Source organism: Bos mutus, chromosome 8 (assembly GCF_027580195.1).
Source record: "Bos mutus isolate GX-2022 chromosome 8, NWIPB_WYAK_1.1, whole genome shotgun sequence".
NCBI lineage: Eukaryota > Metazoa > Chordata > Mammalia > Artiodactyla > Bovidae > Bos > Bos mutus.
Genome location: NC_091624.1, coordinates 105,587,840 through 105,608,485, shown reverse-complemented (window position 1 = coordinate 105,608,485; position 20,646 = coordinate 105,587,840). Strand labels below are relative to the sequence as shown.

At 40.3% G+C, this 20,646-nt stretch overlaps 2 protein-coding genes across 3 annotated transcripts in view; one reads left to right on the top strand and one right to left on the bottom strand.

The window, feature by feature from the left end:
* Window positions 1-20,646, bottom strand: part of SCRG1 (stimulator of chondrogenesis 1) — a 107,394-nt gene that overhangs the window by 22,617 nt on the left and 64,131 nt on the right. The gene's annotated exons all lie outside the window — the stretch shown is intronic.
* The window catches only part of SAP30 (Sin3A associated protein 30), a 91,841-nt gene that overhangs the window by 39,812 nt on the left and 31,383 nt on the right, over window positions 1-20,646 (top strand). The window lies entirely within an intron of this gene.

The window sequence follows — 20,646 nt, the reverse complement described above, 5'->3', positions numbered from 1 at the left end:
CAACTCTTTGCAATCCCATGGACTCCTCTGTCCACAAGATTCTCCAGGCAATAATAGTGGAGTGGGTTGCCATTTCTTCCTCCAGGGAATCTTCCCGACCCAGGGATCGAACTCTCATCTTCTGCATGCCTCCTGTGTTGGCAGGCAGATTCTTTACCACTGAGCCACCTGGGAAGCCCTCAGCTCAAAGAACATCCATTGCTTAAATGCACTTTGACATAATAAGACAATACTTTTATAGGCATCATTGACACCTGTGAACAATAAATAGCCTAGTAGACAGATTAAGGTTTAACCTTTCTTTTCTTTGGTGGCTATTTAGAGATTTAAAAGAACAAATAACTCATTTCAACAGGAATCTGCTACAGATATTTACCTCTATATAATCTTCAGCTCAGACATGGAATGCCAAAAACAGGCTTTTGTTAGCTTGACCCCCTCGACCCCCAACAAGGAAAATTATCCCCAAACCCATGTTTTTATTTTAGATATATTGATCTTCCAGTGTAAAGCTTGTCTTTTAAATACCAAATGCAATCTAGGGCCAACAACCTGACTCCTTCTAAAGAATGAGAAGAAAGCAGAACTGAGAAATTTCTTTGAATTGTTTGGTGACTATGTACAAATTTTAAGAGGTCAGTCAATCTTGATACATGGAGCTAAACCTGCTGGTAAATAATCAATTACACTTCTCAGACACTGCGTCTTTATCTTATGACAAAAACTGATCTTTAAATATCATAGAAATAAAGTCAGAAAAGTGGACCTCAGGAGAGAAGTGGATCGAGGAGAACTGGCCAGTTTTAGGAGCCCATGGAATATTTAGAATGAATGATCATGTTCACATGAAAATAAACCCTGGCAGGAAAAGAGGCCAAGAAAGAAGGAAACTTGAAAATGAGCCCTTTGGTTTCCTGGCAGTCTAAAAGAGGCCTTGGACTGACAGTAAATGGAATCATAGCCCAGATCCCAACAATAATTGTGTGGTTTGTTGGACACAACCTACTTATCAAACCGAGAATGAGAAAAGGTTAAGTTGCCAATGGGTGTTCTCTGTAGAGCCCAAGTGGGTGCTGAAGCCTCTACAAGCCTCTGGTCAGTTGGTAATGAGGACAATACCTGTATCAACATTAGTGATAAAAATGACATTGCCAAGTTCACCAAACACTTTAGAAATCTTGGCCTATTTCACCCAAGCAACATTCCTTCCCGAGGTACTTTTTCAGGTGGGGAACTGGGGCTCCAAAAGTCAGGTGGCAAGACCAAGCTCACCCAGCTGATAAGCAGTGGAACTGAGACCGGAAAGAAGACAAAATTGTGCTGTTAGCCTGTCGCCTTGGTAGTAGGAGGAGTGGAACGAGAGTGAGTCTAAAATTACAATGCAGTTGGAAACGGCAACCTGCTAGGGCCAAGGGGCTTACGTGCAGTGCCTTTTGCCCTGTTTTATAGGGTCTATTTCCAAAGTTGCTCAAGTCAGCACCTTTCTCTTCATCCCACTCTCTAGAAAGGTTGTTTTGTACATTTGTCATATAATTAGCTTGCTCTGTCACATTCTACTTTCCATCCTGCGATACCCCAACCTCTTAAATATACTTTTTAAACTTGCATGCATTAAGAATCAGTTTTCATACTGTAAAGGTCAGTGGGTTTTGACAAACACATAGTATTCACTATCCCCTATTACATTATAGTACAGAATAGACTCATTGCCCTAAAATATCTCCTTCTTGTTCAGTCACGTCCAACTGTTTATGACCCTATGAACTGCAGCATGCCAGACTTCCCTATCCTTCACCGTCTCCCCTTGCTTGCTCAAACTCATGTCCATTGAGTAGATGATGCCATCCAACCATCTCTCCTCTTGCCTTCAATCTTTCTCAGCATCAGGGTCTTTTCCAATGAGTCAGCTCTTCGCATCAGGTGGCCAAAGTATTGGAGTTTCAGCTTCAGCATCAATCCCTCTAAATGAATAGTCAGGATTGATTTCCTTTAGGATTGACTAGTTTGATCTCCTTGCTATCTAAGGGACTCTCAAGAGTCTTCTCCAGCACCACAGTTCAAAAGCATCAATTTTTTGGTGCTCAGCCTTTTTTTGGTCCAACTCTCACATCCATACATGACTGCTGAAAAACCATAGCTTTGACTAGATGGACCTTTGTCAGCAAAGTAATGTCTCTGCTTTTTATTTATTTATTTATTTTTTTCTGTCCACAATTTCTTTTTTTTTTTTTTTTTTTTTTTTTTATTCTTCCAATTTTATTTTATTTTTTAAACTTTACATAATTGTATTAGTTTTGCCAAATATCAAAATGAATCCGCCACAGGTATACATGTGTTCCCCATCCCGAACCCTCCTCCCTCCTCCCTCCCCATACCATCCCTCTGGGCCGTCCCAGTGCACCAGCCCCAAGCATCCAGCATCATGCATCGAACCTGGACTGGCAACTCGTTTCCTACATGATATTTTACATGTTTCATTGCCATTCTCCCAAATCTTCCCACTCTCTCCCTCTCCCACAGAGTCCATAAGACTGTTCTATACATCAGTGTCTCTTTTGCTGTCTCATACACCGGTTATTGTTACCATCTTTCTAAATTCCATATATATGCGTTAGAATACTGTATTTATGTTTTTCCTTCTGGCTTACTTCACTCTGTATAATAATAGGCTCCAGTTTCATCCACCTCATTAGAACTGATTCAAATGTATTCTTTTTAATGGCTGAGTAATACTCCATTGTGTATATGTACCACAGCTTTCTTATCCATTCATCTGCTGATGGACATCTAGGTTGCTTCCATGTCTTGGCTATTATAAACAGTGCTGCGATGAACATTGGGGTACACGTGTCTCTTTCCCTTCTGGTTTCCTCAGTGTGTATGCCCAGCAGTGGGGTTGCTGGATCATAAGGCAGTTCTATTTCCAGTTTTTTAAGGAATCTCCACACTGTTCTCCATAGTGGCTGTACTAGTTTGCATTCCCACCAACAGTGTAAGAGGGTTCCCTTTTCTCCACACCCTCTCCAGCATTTATTATTTGTAGACTTTTGGATCGCAGCCATTCTGACTGGTGTGAAATGGTACCTCATAGTGGTTTTGATTTGCATTTCTCTGATAATGAGTGATGTTGAGCATCTTTTCATGTGTTTGTTAGCCATCTGTATGTCTTCTTTGGAGAAATGTCTATTTAGTTCTTTGGCCCATTTTTTGATTGGGTCGTTTATTTTTCTGGGGTTGAGCTGTAGGAGTTGCTTGTATATTTTTGAGATTAGTTGTTTGTCGGTTGCTTCATTTGCTATTATTTTCTCCCATTCTGAAGGCTGTCTTTTCACCTTGCTAATAGTTTCCTTTGATGTGCAGAAGCTTTTAAGGTTAATTAGGTCCCATTTGTTTATTTTTGCTTTTATTTCCAATATTCTGGGAGGTGGGTCATAGAGGATCCTGCTGTGATGTATGTCGGAGAGTGTTTTGCCTATGTTCTCCTCTAGGAGTTTTATAGTTTCTGGTCTTACGTTGAGATCTTTAATCCATTTTGAGTTTATTTTTGTGTATGGTGTTAGAAAGTGGTCCAGTTTCATTCTTTTACAAGTGGTTGACCAGATTTCCCAGCACCACTTGTTAAAGAGATTGTCTTTAATCCATTGTATATTCTTGCCTCCTTTGTCAAGATAAGGTGTCCATATGTACGTGGATTTATCTCTGGGCTTTCTATTTTATTCCATTGATCAATATTTCTGTCTTTGTGCCAGTACCATACTGTCTTGATAACTGTGGCTTTGTAGTAGAGCCTGAAGTCAGGTAGGTTGATTCCTCCAGTTCCATTCTTCTTTCTCAAGATCGCTTTGGCTATTCGAGGTTTTTTGTATTTCCATACAAATTGTGAAATTATTTGTTCTAGCTCTGTGAAGAATACTGTTGGTAGCTTGATAGGGATTGCGTTGAATCTATAAATTGCTTTGGGTAGTATACTCATTTTCACTATATTGATTCTTCCAATCCATGAACATGGTATATTTCTCCATCTATTAGTGTCCTCTTTGATTTCTTTCACCAGTGTTTTATAGTTTTCTATATATAGGTCTTTAGTTTCTTTAGGTAGATATATTCCTAAGTATTTTATTCTTTCTGTTGCAATGGTGAATGGAATTGTTTCCTTAATTTCTCTTTCTGTTTTCTCATTACTAGTGTATAGGAATGCAAGGGATTTCTGTGTGTTGATTTTATATCCTGCAACTTTACTGTAGTCATTGATTATTTCTAGTAATTTTCTAGTGGACTCTTTAGGGTTTTCTATGTAGAGGATCATGTCATCTGCAAATAGTGAGAGTTTTACTTCTTCTTTTCCAATTTGGATTCCTTTTATTTCTTTTTCTGCTCTGATTGCTGTGGCCAAAACTTCCAAAACTATGTTGAATAGTAATGGTGAAAGTGGGCACCCTTGTCTTGTTCCTGACTTTAGAGGAAATGCTTTCAATTTTTCACCATTGAGGATAATGTTTGCAGTGGGTTTGTCATATATAGCTTTTACTATGTTGAGGTATGTTCCTTCTATTCCTGCTTTCTGGAGAGTTTTTATCATAAATGGATGTTGAATTTTGTCAAAGGCTTTCTCTGCATCTATTGAGATAATCATATGGTTTTTATTTTTCAATTTGTTAATGTGGTGTATTACATTGATTGATTTTATGGATATTGAAGAATCCTTGCATCCCTGGGATAAAGCCCACTTGATCATGGTGTATGATCTTTTTAATGTGTTGTTGGATTCTGATTGCTAGAATTTTGTTAAGGATTTTTGCATCTATGTTCATCAGTGATATTGGCCTGTAGTTTTCTTTTATTGTGGGATCTTTGTCAGGTTTTGGTATTAGGGTGATGGTGGCCTCATAGAATGAGTTTGGAAGTTTACCTTCCTCTGCAATTTTCTGGAAGAGTTTGAGCAGGATAGGTGTTAGCTCTTCTCTAAATTTTTTGGTAGAATTCAGCTGTGAAGCCGTCTGGACCGGGGCTTTTGTTTGCTGGAAGATTTTTGATTACAGTTTCAATTTCCATGCTTGTGATGGGTCTGTTAAGATTTTCTATTTCTTCCTGGTCCAGTTTTGGAAAGTTGTACTTTTCTAAGAATTTGTCCATTTCTTCCACGTTGTCCATTTTATTGGCATATAATTGTTGATATAGTAGTCTCTTATGATCCTTTGTATTTCTGTGTTGTCTGTTGTGATCTCTCCATTTTCGTTTCTAATTTTGTTGATTTGATTTTTCTCCCTTTGTTTCTTGATGAGTCTGGCTAATGGTTTGTCAATTTTATTTATCCTTTCAAAGAACCAGCTTTTGGTTTTGTTGATTTTTGCTATGGTCTCTTTTGTTTCTTTTGCATTTATTTCTGCTCTAATTTTTAAGATTTCTTTCCTTCTACTAACCCTGGGGTTCTTCATTTCTTCCTTTTCTAGTTGCTTTAGGTGTAGAGTTAGGTTATTTATTTGACTTTTTTCTTGTTTCTTGAGGTGTGCCTGTATTGCTATGAACTTTCCCCTTAGGACTGCTTTTACCGTGTCCCACAGGTTTTGGGTGGTTGTGTTTTCATTTTCATTCATTTCTATGCAAATTTTGATTTCTTTTTTGATTTCTTCTGTGATTTGTTGGTTATTCAGCAGTGTGTTGTTCAGCCTCCATATGTTGGAATTTTTAATAGTTTTTCTCCTGTAATTGAGATCTAATCTTACTGCATTGTGGTCAGAAAAAATGCTTGGAATGATTTCTATCTTTTTGAATTTACCAAGGCTAGCTTTATGGCCCAGGATGTGATCTATCCTGGAGAAGGTTCCATGCGCTTGAGAAAAAGGTGAAATTCATTGTTTTGGGATGAAATGACCTATAGATATCAATTAGGTCTAACTGGTCTATTGTATCATTTAAAGTTTGTGTTTCCTTGTTAATTTTCTGTTTAGTTGATCTATCCATAGGTGTAAGTGGGGTATTAAAGTCTCCCACTATTATTGTGTTATTGTTAATTTCTCCTTTCATACTTGTTAGCATTTGTCTTACATACTGTGGTGCTCCGTGTTGGGTGCATATATATTTATAATTGTTATATCTTCTTCTTGGATTGATCCTTTGATCATTATGTAGTGACCTTCTTTGTCTCTTTTCACAGCCTTTGTTTTAAAGTCTATTTTATCTGATATGAGTATTGCTACTCCTGCTTTCTTTTGGTCCCTATTTGCATGGAAAATCTTTTTCCAGCCCTTCACTTTCAGTCTGTATGTGTCCCCTGTTTTGAGGTGGGTCTCTTGTAGACAACATATGTAGGGTCTTGTTTTTGTATCCATTCAGCCAGTCTTTGTCTTTTTTGGTTGGGGCATTCAACCCATTTACATTTAAGGTAATTACTGATAAGTATGTTCCGTTGCCATTTGCTTTATTGTTTTGGGTTTGAGTTTATACACCGTTTTGTGTTTCCTGTCTAGAGAATAACCTTTAGTATTTGTTGGAGAGCTGGTTTGGTGGTGCAGAATTCTCTCAGCTTTTGCTTGTCTGAAAAGCTTTTGATTTCTCCTTCATACTTGAATGAGATCCTTGCTGGGTACAATAATCTGGGCTGTAGGTTATTTTCTTTCATCATTTTAAGTATGTCTTGCCATTCCCTCCTGGCTTGAAGAGTTTCTATTGAAAGATCAGCTGTTATCCTTATGGGAATTCCCTTGTGTGTTATTTGTTGTTTTTCCCTTGCTGCTTTTAATATTTGTTCTTTGTGTTTGATCTTTGTTAATTTGATTAATATGTGTCTTGGGGTGTTTCTCCTTGGGTTTATCCTGTTTGGTACTCTCTGGGTTTCTTGGACTTGGGTGATTATTTCCTTCCCCATTTTAGGAAGTTTTCCACTATTATCTCCTCAAGTATTTTCTCATGGTCTTTCTTTTTGTCTTCTTCTTCTGGAACCCCTATGATTCAATGTTGTAGCGTTTAATATTGTCCTGGAGGTCTCTGAGATTGTCCTCATTTCTTTTAATTCGTTTTTCTTTTATCCTCTCTGATTCATTTATTTCTACCATTCTATCTTCTAATTCACTAATCCTGTCTTCTGCCTCTGTTATTCTACTATTTGTTGCCTCCAGAGTGTTTTTAATTTCACTTATTGCATTATTCATTATATATTGACTCTTTTTATTTCTTCTAGGTCCTTGTTAAACCTTTCTTGCATCTTCTCAATCCTTGTCTCCAGGCTATTTATCTGTGATTCCATTTTAGTTTCAAGATTTTGGATCAATTTCACTATCATTATTCGAATTCTTTATCAGGTAGATTCCCTATCTCTTCCTCTTTTGTTTGGTTTGGTGGGCATTTATCCTGTTCCTTTATCTGCTGAGTATTCCTCTGTCTCTTCATCTTGTTTAAATTGCTGAGTTTGGGGTGTCCTTTCTGTATTCTGGCAGTTTGTGGAGTTCTCTTTATTATGGCGTTTCCTCACTGTGTGTGGGGTTTGTACAGGTGGCTTGTCAAGGTTTCCTGGTTAGGGAAGCTTGTGTCGGTGTTCTGGTGGGTGGAGCTGTATTTCTTCTCTCTGGAGTGCAATGAAATGTCCAGTAATGAGTTATAAGATGTCTATAGTTTTGGGGTGACTTTGGGCAGCCTGTATCTTGAAGCTCAGGGCTGTGTTCCTTTGTTGCTGGAGAATTTGCTTGGTATGTCTTGCCCTGGAACTTATTGGCCCTTGTGTGGTGCTTGGTTTCAGTGTCGGTATGGAGGCATTTGATGAGCTCCTGTGAATGAATGTTCCTTGGAGTCAGGAGTTCCCTGGAGTCCGGGTTTGGACTTAAGTCTCCTGCTTCCGATTATCGGTCTTATTTTTACAGTAGTTTCAAAACTTCTCCTTCTATACAGCACCATTGATAAAACATCTACATTAAAGATGATAAGTTTCTCTACAGTGAGGGTCACTCAGAGAGGTTCACAGGGTTACATGGAGAAGAGAAGAGGGAGGAGGGAGTTAGAGGTGACCCAAATGAGATGAGGTGAATCAATAGTGGAGAGAGTGGGCTAGCCAGTAGTCACTTCCTTATGTGCACTCCACAACTGGACCACTCAGAGATGTTCACGGGGTTATACAGAGAAGAGAAGAAGGAGGAAGGTAACAGAGGTGGCCAGAAGGATAAAAGGGGGGAATGAAAAGGAGGGAGACAGATCCAGCCAGTAATCAGTTCCTAAGTGTTCTCCACCGTCTGGAACACACAGAAATTCACAGAGTTGGGTAGAGTAGAGAGGGGTTAGGGAGGAGACACAGGCGACCTGGTGGAGAAAAAGGAGGGTCCAAAGGGAGAGAGAGCAGTCAAGCCAGTAATCTCACTCCCTAGTGAAAAATGGGTCCTGAAGATTGGGTCCTTAAAGGTACAAAATTGGTAACAAATACATAAAAGCAAAAATTAAAAATCTAGAGTAGAGTTTGGAATTTCAAAAATACGATGTTAAAGAAAAGAAGAAGGAAAAGAAAGAGAGAAAGAACGAACAAAAACAAACAAGGTCATTAAAATTATAAAGAAAGTACAGGTACAAAATTGATAACTAATACCAGAAAGCGAAAAATTAAAAATCTAGAGTAGAGTTTGGAATTTCAAAAATACGATGTTAAAGAAAAGAAGAAGGAGAAGAAAGAGAGAAAAAAAACAAACAAACAAAAACAAACAAGGTCATGAAAATTATAAAGAAAGTACAGGTACAAAATTGATAACTAATACCAGAAAGCAAAAATTAAAAATCTAGAGTAGAGTTTGGAATTTCAAAATACAATGTTAAAAAAAAAAAAAAAAGAAGAAGAAAAAAAAAAGAGAAAACAAACAAACAAATAAATACGAACAATGTCACAAAAATTATAAAGAAAATACAGGTACAAAATTGATATCAAATACCAAAAAGCATAAATTAAAAATCTAGAGTAAAGTTGGAATTTCAGATATACAATGTTATATAAAAGAAGAAGAGAAAGAAACAGAGAAGAAGAAAAGAAAAAAAAAAAGTCACAGAAATTATATAAAAAAAAAAACTATAGGTACAAAATTGATAACATATACCAAAAAGCGAAAAATTAAAAATCTAGAGTAGAGTTTGGAATTTCAAAAATACAATGTTAAAGAAAAGAAGAAAAAAACAAAAACAAACAAACAAAAAAACAAGGTCAAAAAATTATAAAATATATATATATGAAGTTTGCTGAAGAAGAAAAAAATAGGGTCTCTTTTTTTTTTTTTTTTAAAGTAATGGGTTATAAAAGTGAAAATTAAAGGAACAATAGAGGACTTAAAATTTTTTTTTTTTTAATTAAAAAAAGAAGAAAGAATGATCGTAAAAATAATAATAATATATCTAGGACTTTTTTGTTGTTGTTTTTTTTTTTGTGGGTGTTGTGGGTTCAGTTCATTTTTGGCTAGTTCCTTGGTCAGATTTATATTTCTCAAGATCTATAGGCCCCTTCCTATGTAGTCCGTAGTAACCACAGGGTTTTGATCTATTGCCTGTAGCTTCCAAGGCGTTTCCCTCTGTTATATCTTCTTCTGTTTGCTAGTCTCTTCAGTATCTGGTTTCCGCCCTGACTCAAAGGGCACGGTGGAGGACACTTTTTTTTTTTTTTTTTTTAGGCTTACTTGTTCAGTCGCTGTGGGGAGGGGGAGGGAGGATGCTGCAAACAAATAACACTGGCGTGGGCTCGCAGTGCCTCAGCCACCCTGGGTCTGCCCGCTCACGGCGCGTGTAGCCTCCCTGTCCACACTGCTCGGACTCTAGGTTGTTCCGCCGGGAACAATCCGAGGCTGGCCCTGGGCTGCATGCACCTCCCAGGTCCAAGCCGCTCAGGTTCAGGCACTCGGGTAGTCCTCAGAGGCGCAGACTCAGTTGGGCCTGAGTTTTGTGCTCTTCCCAGGTCCGAGCGCCAATTTGCTCTTCCCAGGCGAGCGCCAATGCTGCGACTTATCGCCTCCCCGCCACTCGGTTATCTGGATGTAAAACCGGCGCACCTTCTCAGGCAGATGTTGACCGTCCAGACCCCCAAGAAGTTTTAGTTAGCAAAGAAGCCTGCTTACAATTTTATAGACAATGTCTCTCTGGGGCTGCAATTGCCCCCTTCCGGCTCTGGCTGCCTGTCACCGGAGGGGGAAGGTCTGCAGCCGGCTATCTCTGTTCAGTCCTTTGTTCCGTCGCGCTGGCGCCTGGCGGTCTTAGGTTAGGGCTGGCTTTTCGCGTGGTAGGTATCCCACAGTCTGGTTTGCTAGCCCAAATTATTTCGCTCAGATAGCGCTCAGGGTATTCAGGCCAAATTCTTACTCTCAGCGATGCAGCCCACGCCGCGCCTCCCTGCCCAGCCCCGGTTTGCTAATGGCGGATGCAGGCGTCTGCGCTGCTTCTCTGCTGGGGGAGTTACCGTAGGGCTCTGCAATCTGCGAGTTTTAAATTGTTTATTTATTTTTCTCCCTGTTATGTTGCCCTCTGTGCTTCCAAAGCTCGGCACAGATTCGCAGTGAGAAGGTTTCCTGATGTTTGGAAACTTCTCTCTTTTTGAGATTCCTTCCCGGACAGAACTCCGTCCCTCCCTCTTTTGTCTCTTTTATTTTGTTTTTAATATTTTTTCCTACCTCCTTTCGAAGAGTTGGGTTGCTTTTCTGGGTGCCTGATGTCCCCTGCCGGCATTCAGAAGTTGTTTTGTGGAATTTACTCGACGTTTAAATGCTCTTTTGATGAATTTGTGGGGGAGAAAGTGTTCTCCCCGTCCTACTCCTCCGCCATCTTGGCTCCTCCCCCTGTCTCTGCTTTTTAATATGCTGTCTAGGTTTGTCATAGCTTTTCTTCCAAGGATCTAGCATCTTTTAATTTCATGGCTCCAGTTACCATCTGCAGTGATTTTGGAGCCCAAGAAAATACAGTCTGTCACTGTTTCTCCTGGACTTCACCTATTCTTCCTGAAACTCTGACAATTTCTAATCTTTTCACCATTTCTAGAGTTTTATGTTTTCCTCACTGTCATATAATTGGAACCCTAGAGTATGTAATCTATATAGACTGGCTTCTTTCACTTAGCGATCTGTATTTGAGTTATTCATGTATTCTTAAGCTTTCTTAGCTTATTTCTCTTTATCACCAAATAACTTTCTGTGATAGTGATATACCACGGTTTGTTCATTTTTTCACCTGTTGAAGAATATCTTTATTACTTATAGTTTTGCAATTATAGATAAAAGTGCTATAAACATTTGTGTGCAGGCTTTGTATACACATACATCTTCAAATATTTAGATCAATGTCTTTTTAATGTTTTTCAGGTTGATTGTAATTGTTGATTTATAATCAACTAACTTTTAATGTGGCTTCTCAAATATAGCTATTTGAAAAAATAATTTTCATATAATAATCTGTTCAGAGTCAGGTATCATTTTTACAAAAATATAAACAATGAGCCCATAAGTGTTTTATGGAAGAAGAGAGCTCTCAATATAGAGCAATTTAAATGTATTTAGATTTCATATTCTTTGAAATGTGAGCAGACATGTGGTCTGCTGAGGCCATTTCTTTTACATTGCAAACAGGGAAATTTATAGGTGTTAAATGAGCCTCAAAATTGTTCCTTTATTGCTGTAACTTCACTAATAAAACATGTTGAAATTTACACATTTGGAAATCCAAATAAAACCACTTGCAAGTTGAAGTAATAAATACAATAGGGTCTTAGATAACGTAAAGCAGCTCCCTTTGTGAATATACATATCAAGTAGGACACAGGAAATGCCAAGAAATAATAAGCTTTGGAAATATTTTTCCTGGATATTTCATCTCTAAGTACATGATATGTTTTACATATATTATAATCCTATTAAAACATCACTTACTGGGAATCCCCTGGCGGTCCAGTGATTTAGACTCAGTGCTTTGACTTCTGGGACCCAGGTTTGATCCCTGCTCAGGGAACTAAGATCCATAAGCTATGCGGAGCAGCCAAAAAAGTGAAATGACTTACTGTTTCATAGGGTAGGGGCATGCATTAGAGTGGAAGGCAAATATGTTCACTGTGTATGTTAATCACTCAGTTATGACCGACTCTTTGCGATCCCATGGACTATAGCTGGCCAGGCTCCTCTGTCTATGGAGTTCTCCAGGCAAGAATACTGGAGTGGGTTGCCATTTCCTTTTTCAGGGGATCTTCCTGACCCAGGGATCGAACCCAGGTCTGCAGATTCTTTACTGTCTGAACCACTAGGGAAGCCAGTTATACGTTCACTGAAATTAACCTAAAACATGATAACAATTCTACCCAAAAGCCTTTCTGTTACACAGTGTTCTATCAATGGCAAGTCAGCCTTTGCCTTTATTACTGGTATTCCAAAGAGAGCTCCTTTGGGAATGAATTAGCAAAAATTGTCCCCACATTGTGACCACCTTATAGAACCTTTACTGAGTTTTTCCACAGAATCCAAGTGATTTGTACTGATTGGACCAGCAGGGCTGAAGTATAAAATATCCCACATCAAGAGAGTTCTAGCAGAGTATGCTATGTTTTAATTTGTGTCTTAAGTTACTCAATGTAAAGTATTTCAGAAAATGGTGTTCAAGTATCAGAATGATGGATTTAAGACCATCACACAAGTTCCATTTATTTCTCCTCTCCATAGAAATGACAGCCTTTTTAGGGTCAGAAAATTAATGAGTCCAAACCATATTGGCAAATGCTGGAATTTTTCCCCCTAACCTAAAAGTTTTGGAGATTTCTCCACTAGGAGTTTGACTCACTAAGAGGTGAGAACTGGCTTCCAAGAAGCTCATGGCGGGGTGGTGGATAGGGGGTGGGAGGGGTGGTTAGGGCTTTAATTCAGTGGAAGAAATTCAGGAGAGAATTCTTGGGAACTTGATTCTCTCTGAAGCAGAACACACCTTATGATCCATCCAACAAGGGCTTCTATAGAGAGACCCTCCCCTTTAATATGTAAAATTATAGCAGGGGAAAATATCTTCTTCTATCTCTCTTTCACAAAAATATATATTTGTTTGTTTTAATTTGTTTTTGGCTGGAGGAGCAGCAAGACATTGGCCCTCTGGATCTTCTTGGGTTATTCCCTGAATACTGTCGATGATGCCAGTACAAGTGAGTTGATATTCATGTCTCCTGTGAAGGAAGATTTACAAAGACTGTTCTCAGTATCCCCCGCCATGTGCTAAGTTGAACTTATCAAGAGTTTTCCAGGAGAGGGGTCAAGGCCCTCTTCCCTTCCCTTCTGAGATTCAGCTTCCTAAGAACTGTGGTTTTTCCTGTGGTCATGGATGTGAGAGTTGGACTGTGAAGGCTGAGTGCCGAAGAATTGATGCTTTTAAACTGTGGTGTTGGAGAAGACTCTTGAGAGTCCCTTGGACTGCAAGGAGATCCAACCAGTCCATTCTGAAGGAGATCAGCCCTGGGATTTCTTTGGAAGGAATGATGCTAAGGCTGAAACTCCAGTACTTTGGCCACCTCATGCGAAGAGTTGACTCATTGGAAAAGACTCTGATGCTGGGAGGGATTGGGGGCAGGAGGAGAAGGGGACAACAGAGGATGAGATGGCTGGATGGCATCACTGACTTGATGGACATGAGTCTGGGTGAACTCCGGGAGTTGGTGATGGACAGGGAGGCCTGGTGTGCTGCGATTCATGGGGTTGCAGAGTCGGACACGACTGAGTGACTGAACTGAACTGAACTGAAGCACTGAGATGGCCCTGGCACTGTTAGCAAGAAAATGTAAAAGTTCCCCCTACAAAAAAAGAGGGAGTCTTGGTCAGGGCCTTGGGCTCCAGACCAGAGCCTAGAGGTTTGTGAGGGATAGCGTGTTCTAGATATAGTGTGCAGCTGTGGTTAGAAACCCAGTTACACCCGGGCACCTTGGCAAAGCAGCCGTGTTTGTGGAACAGTGGCTGGCTGTGTGAGTGCAAATTGACTTGGGAGCCTGTGGCCTCAGAGCCACCCTGCTGTCTGCGTGGGGTTCTGAAGCAGAAAGGACAGCCTTTCAGCCTGACAGAACCAGTTCTCAGCAGTGACACCACACAGAATGGATTAGAATCAGAACTAGTTTAAGAATTGAACTATAGTTGATTTACAAGGCTGTGTGAGTTTCTGGCATACAGCAAAGTGATTCAGATATGTGTGTGTCTGTGTACTTTGTATCCTTTTCCATCATGGTTTATTACAAGATATTAAACATAGTTCCCTATGCTGTGCAGTAGGACCTTGTTTATTTTACATATAGTAGTTTGCATGTGTTAGTTCCACATCCCTAATTTATGCCCCACTTGGAAACCATAAGTTTGTTTTCTTTCTTTCTTTCTTTTTTTTTTTAATGTATTTTATTGAACAATAGTCGTGGCACACAGGCTTAATTGCTCTGAGGCATGTAGGATCTTCCCAGGCCAGGGACTGAATTTGTGTCTCCTGCATTGGCAGGCTGATTCTTTACTACCAAGCCACCAGCGAAGCCCTATTTGTATACTTCTTTTTAAATTTATTTATTTTTAATTGAAGGATAATTGCTTTACAATATTGTATTGGTTTCTGCCATATGTCAATATGAATCAGGCATAGGGATACGTGACCAGCATGAGGTGGTCCCTCACTGTAGTTGCAATTTGCATTTCTCTACTAGTTAGTGTTGTTGAGCATCTTTTCATGTCCCTGTTGGCTCTCTATGTGTCTTCTTTGGAGAAAGGTCTATATTAGGTCTTCTGCCCATTTTTTTTTTTTTTGATTGGGTTGTTTGTATTTTTTAGTATTGAGTTTTATGACCTGTTTATGTATTTTGGAAATTAATTCCTTGTTGGTCACATTGTTTGTAAATATTTTCTACAGTCTGTAGGTTATCTCTTTGTTTTGTTTATGGTTTCACTTTCATGCATTGGAGAAGGCGATGGCACCCCACTCCAGTATTCTTGCCTGGAAAATCCCATGGACGGAGGAGCCTGGTAGGCTGCAGTCCATGGGGTCGCGAAGAGTCGGACACGACTGAGCGACTTCACTTCACTTTGCCATGCAAAAACTTGTAAGTTTGATTAGCTCCCATTTGTTTATTTTTGCTTTTATTTCTATTGCCTTGGGAGACTGTCCTAAAAAAAACGTTGGTATGGTTTATGTCAGAGAATGTTTTGCCCGTGTTCTCTTCTAGGAATTTTATGGTGTCCTATCTTTTAAGTCTTTAAGGCATTTTGAGTTTATTTTTGTGTAGGGTGTGAGAATGTGTTCTAACTTCATTGATTAGATGCTCTCCCAGCAGAGCTTGCTGAAGAGACTGTCTTTTCTCCATTGCATATTCTTGCCTCCTTTGTCAAAGATTAATTGAACATAGTTGTATGGGTTTATTTCTGCGCTCTATATTCTGTTCCATTGATCCATATATCTCTTTTGTGCCAATTCCACATTGTTTTGTAAAATCAGAACAGCTAATGGGCAGATCAGAGTTTTTTCTCTCTGAAACTTTGAAACAAGACTGCTCCCTTTGGACTAAGTAAATTCCCAGGTTGTGAACAATTTGGGGAATGGAGAGTCCCTGAGAGAGACATACTGAATTACCTACAATGTGGAGGGATGGAGGCTTAAACAAATAAGTAGAAAAATAGAGATGCCTAAATTTTGAATCCAAAACCAACGGAGGTCCTACAGATTAGTTCACTGTGACTCACCAAGAGCTCAAGTGTTTGCCAAATTTGTTTAACGGCTGAAAAAATATTTTTAACTAAGAATCTTGAGGGATGAGATTCTAAGGAACACCTGTTGGAGAATGGCAGAATTTTAGATACTAAATTATGACAAAGGAGCAGTCAACGTATGGCAGGAGTTCTTTCCTGGAGCCTGTCCTTATGATGCTTACCCATCTTGGGGTAGATCAGCCCCACTGTTCTGTGGAATTGATCACCGTGTTCTCATACTCCAGCCTGAGGAGGGCAGAGCAGAGGGTGGTGACTTGAGGTCAGACGCTTCACCTGGGTTCAGTCCATCCATCCTCAGCCTTTGAATAATGACTACCTACAATTCCTCATTGACTCTGGGTGTAGGGTTTTTTTGTCCTTTCTGTTGTTATGCATCTTTAGTGCCCAGACTCTGCCTGGCCCAATTTAGATGCTCACTAGCAATGTGTTAAACAGAATTCCTGGCCCTCTGTGTCCTGGCAAATTCACTAGAAAACTAACCCAGCATTTCCTTTGCAGAGTCTATACTTGCACAGCAGGTCAGACCCTTTGGAAGGTTCAGGAGAGCAGCAGTGGCTGGGAACTCCTGATTGGGTATGGTGGGCGCAGTCCTCAGCCACAGATGGAAAATGACATTTCATTTGTCAATCAAACAAAACCCAAAATCTGCCCAAGTCTGGTCATTCTGGGATGGTGGGGAGCAGGGGTTCAGTGAAGCCCTTCCAGGCTCCACTGTCTGAGTTGCTATCCCCCAGCTTACCGCCGCCCAGTCTAACGATGATGTGCAGAGTATTTAACCACTTACATGGTAAAATACATTTTATAAACAAATGTATTTCAGTAAATCATTATATAAGTAAAAACATTAAATTTCCCTGTGTATTCTCTAAACTAAACTCATCCTGAAGCTACTTATGCTGTGATATAAGACAAAATGGTCACCAAATCATTCTAATTATTTCTAAGTCTCTTATTGATGTTTAGAAATTTCTGGGTGGGGACTTCCCTGGTGGTCCAGTGGTTAAAACTTTGCTTTTCAAAGCAGAGGGTGCACGTTCAACCCGCTGGTCAGGAAGCTAAGATCCCACATGTCTCTTGGCCAAGAAAACCAAAACATAAAATAGAAACAATATTGTAAAAAATTCAATGAAGACTTTTAAAATGGTCCACATCAAAAAAATCTTAAAAAAAAATTACAGCTCATGGAGCCTGTACCTGGAGCCCCTTTGCTTCCGTCCCCACCTGCAGTGCTGTCCCCCGCTGGCCTCCTGCCCACCTGGTCCCCTCCTGAGGGCCCACGGGGCCTGTGTCCATGCAGCTACCAGCCTCGAGCTGCTTGGCTCATGGACCAGCATCCCAAGTCCATTGCCACCTGCAGGGTGGCCTTAGATGGCCATCCAGTGATATGTGGTCTAACCTCAGCTGTTTATCAGCCCTCAGGGCCATGGTTCTGTGTGTTAACCTGTGGGAACACTGTGCCAGTGCATAGGGGCTAAATATCAGCCATGGTCTTGTCCTTTCTGAGTAGCTAACCACACATCTGATCTCTTTTTTCAATGCAGTTTTTCTTTTCAAGATTCCCCGTGTAAGTGAGGGCATACAGTATTTGTCTTTCTGTGTCTGACTCATTTCACTTAGCATAATGCCCTCAAGTTCCATTCACGTCTTGCAAATGGCAGAATTTCCTTCTTTCTTATGGCTGAATATTCCATTGTGTGGCCACTTCAGTTGTTTCCATGTTTTGGCTGTTGTGAACAGTGCTGCTATGAACATGGATATCTCTTCAATGTAGTGTTTTCATTTCCTTCTGTTATATTCCCAGAAGTAAAATTGCTGGATCATATGGTAGGTCCATTTTAAATAAACCAATAGTAGAATTGGCCCATTTTTAAATTGGATTGTTTGTTTGTTTGTTTGGCTATTTAGTTGTATGAATTCTTTGTTGTTGTTCAGTCACTAAGTCATATCTGACTCTTTGTGACCCCATGGACTGCAGCACGCCAGGCTTCCCTGTCCTTTACTGTGTCCTGGAGTTTGCCCAAACTCATGTCCACTGAGTCCGTGATGCCATCCAACCATCTCATCCTCTGTTCCCTCCTTCTCTTCCTGCCCTCAATCTTTCCCAGCATCAGAGTCTTTTCCAGTGAGTCGTCTCTTTGAATGAGGTGGCCAAAGTATTGGAGCTTCAGCTTCAGCATCAGTCCTTCCAATGAATATTCAGGGTTGATTTCCTATAGGATTTTAGAATAAATTCTTCATATATTTTAGCTATCAACCCCCTACTAGACATAAGATTTGTAAATATTTTTTCTCATTATATAGGATGTCATTTCATTTTCTTGAGTATTTCTTGAGTATTTTCTTTTGCTGTGCAGCCTGAATATTTTGATACTCTTTCTGCCCTGGGTAATACTTTTTCCCCAATAGCTTGGGCGCTTAAGAAGAGATCTTTAATTCCAAATGGTTTAAGGAAAATTTTCTTAACACACCTGGGCACCAGAATCAGCCATTTGATGAGTCCCTTTGCTGTCCACCTGAAGCTATCACAACATTGTTAATTGACTATACTCCAATATAAAGTAAAAAGTTAAATGCAAAAAAAAAAAAAAAAAAAAAGGAGCAAGCATTTGAGTGAGACTGAGAAATGAATACTGAAACTGCGTGTGTGGACTGGGTCTGCATCTGGTGTTGAGGAGAACCTTTAGCTTAGGGGTTCTCTGTTTGGGGTCCAATGCAAGCACCCCGTTTTCCTCTCCATTTGTAGGCACAGTGCTGAATCTAGTGACATACCTCAGTGAGACTGAGACTTAGGAAATTCATGGTTGGTTGTTATCAGGGCCTCCTGCCGCTCTGCAAACCACCCCTAAGGAGAGTGATGCACAATTTCCTTTAGGTTAATTCCATAAGTTACATTTCAGAAAGAAAAAGTGACCTGACATCACAGGGAAACCACTTTTAGTTGCTCCATTTCCTGGAGCCTACAGCTTTTTTTTTTTTTTTGGTACAGCTGGCAAAACGCCTGGGACAAGATGTATTCAAGTCAAGTCAAAGCAGAGCTGTGTTCAGAGAAACAGATGGCCCACCTAAGGTGAAAAAATTACTTTCTTGCGGGGAAAGGCCGGGTGGTTTATTCACCTCTTCCTCTAGGAAGGCAGGAATGCGTGCAGGCAGAATAAATACAACGTATCGCAAGGGCATGCCACAGATGAACACAAGCACTGGCCGGCGGTGAGAGGCATCGTCCTGCTCCAGGAATGCTGCCGGAACTTGTCACACACATATGCAAGTGCCCCCAGACCTGGAAAGTCACTCCATCAGTGGATGGAATAAGAATCAGGACATAAGGGAAGAGACCCTGCAGTCCGCTCTCTCTGAGAGCCTGTAATGACACGCCGAGAAGATGGGAACAGTTAGGATGAGCCAGGCACAGGCTCAGGAAAATGATCGAATGTGAACAGAGCAGAATTGTGTTGTGTTCCACCTGAAGAAACCCTGTCTGGGTTAATGTGGTTGGAGGTGTGGTAGACAGATAATCTGGGCTTGTTTAGAAAAGCAGAGAAGTGGAATGGGAGTTCGTCACTGGTTATCTAATACTCTCTGCAGAGGTTGTTGTTCATTGTTTAGTTGCTAAGTCATGTCCCACTCTTTGGGACTTCATGGACTGTAGCCTGCCAGGCTCCTCTGTCCATGGAATTCTCCAGGCAGGAATACTGGTCTGGGTTTTCGTTTCCTTCTCCAGGGGATCTTCCCCACCCAGGGACTGAACGTATATCTCCTGCATTGGCAGACGGACTCTTTACTACTGAACCACCAGTCAGGCCCTAAATGCAAAATAGAAATACCAGCATTGCATATTAATGTCTTCTTTCCCTGATGGGGAGAGTTGGCCAAAGGACTAATAATGATGACTGTTGTAAAAATGATCTTGAAATAGTCACTCCATAGATAAAATAAGAGATGCCTTCACTTGCAACTGAGATTTATGGAGGTTCTGTGAGATGGCAAAATGGGGTTTGCAACGCAGGATGTTTATTGCTCCCAGAGGCTGTGGCTAATCTCTCATGAAGCAAGGTTTCAGTTGGGTAGTGATTGAGAAATTAGAACAGAGCTGCATTGTGTAACTCCTTCTTCCTCTTTATTTATTGTGAACCAGTGAATATCCCTAGTATCAAGCTATAGGCCAGCTTAATATATTTGATTTTTGAATATCTCATAAGAGCTCAACGGTTCTTGCAAAAGGTGCCCACAGAAAGCCATGGCCTTATATTTATCTCTGCTGCTGCTGAGCTTGTCTGATAGATTCATACAAGGGCATCCTAACAGCCTCGTGTTTAAAGGGAACAGTAACTTACATTTAACCACCTTATCTTTATTTCTTATGGCTAAACTGTGAGACTGATATCCTATCCCATATGCTAAGGGTGGAATTGAGATGCAGAGAGATTAAGTAACTTTCTCCAGGCAGTAGAGTACCTTCAAAGCTGAAAAAACATGCTCTCTTCCGCTCAGTTTTATACAGGAGAAGTGAGGTGTTAATGCAGTTGTTGTTCAGTCACTCAGTCACGTCTGACTCTTTGTGACCCCATGGACTGCAGCACGGTCCTTCACTGTCTCCCCGAGCTTGCTCAAACTCATGTCCACTGAGTACATGCTGCCATCCAATCATCTCATCCTCTGTCTCCCCCTTCTCCTCCTGCCTTCACTCTTTCCAGCATCAGGGTCTTTTCCAATGAATTGGTCTCCATATCAGGTGCCCAAAGTATTGGAGCCTCAGCCTCAGCCTCACTTCTTCCAATGAATATTCAGGATTGATTTCCTTTAGGATTGACTGGTTTGAAATCCTTGCTATCCAAGGGACTCTCAAGAGTCTTCTGCCACAGCACAGTTTGAAAGCATCAATTCTTCAGCCTTCTTTATGGTCTAACTCTCACATCTGTACGTGACTATTTGAAAAATCATAGCTTTG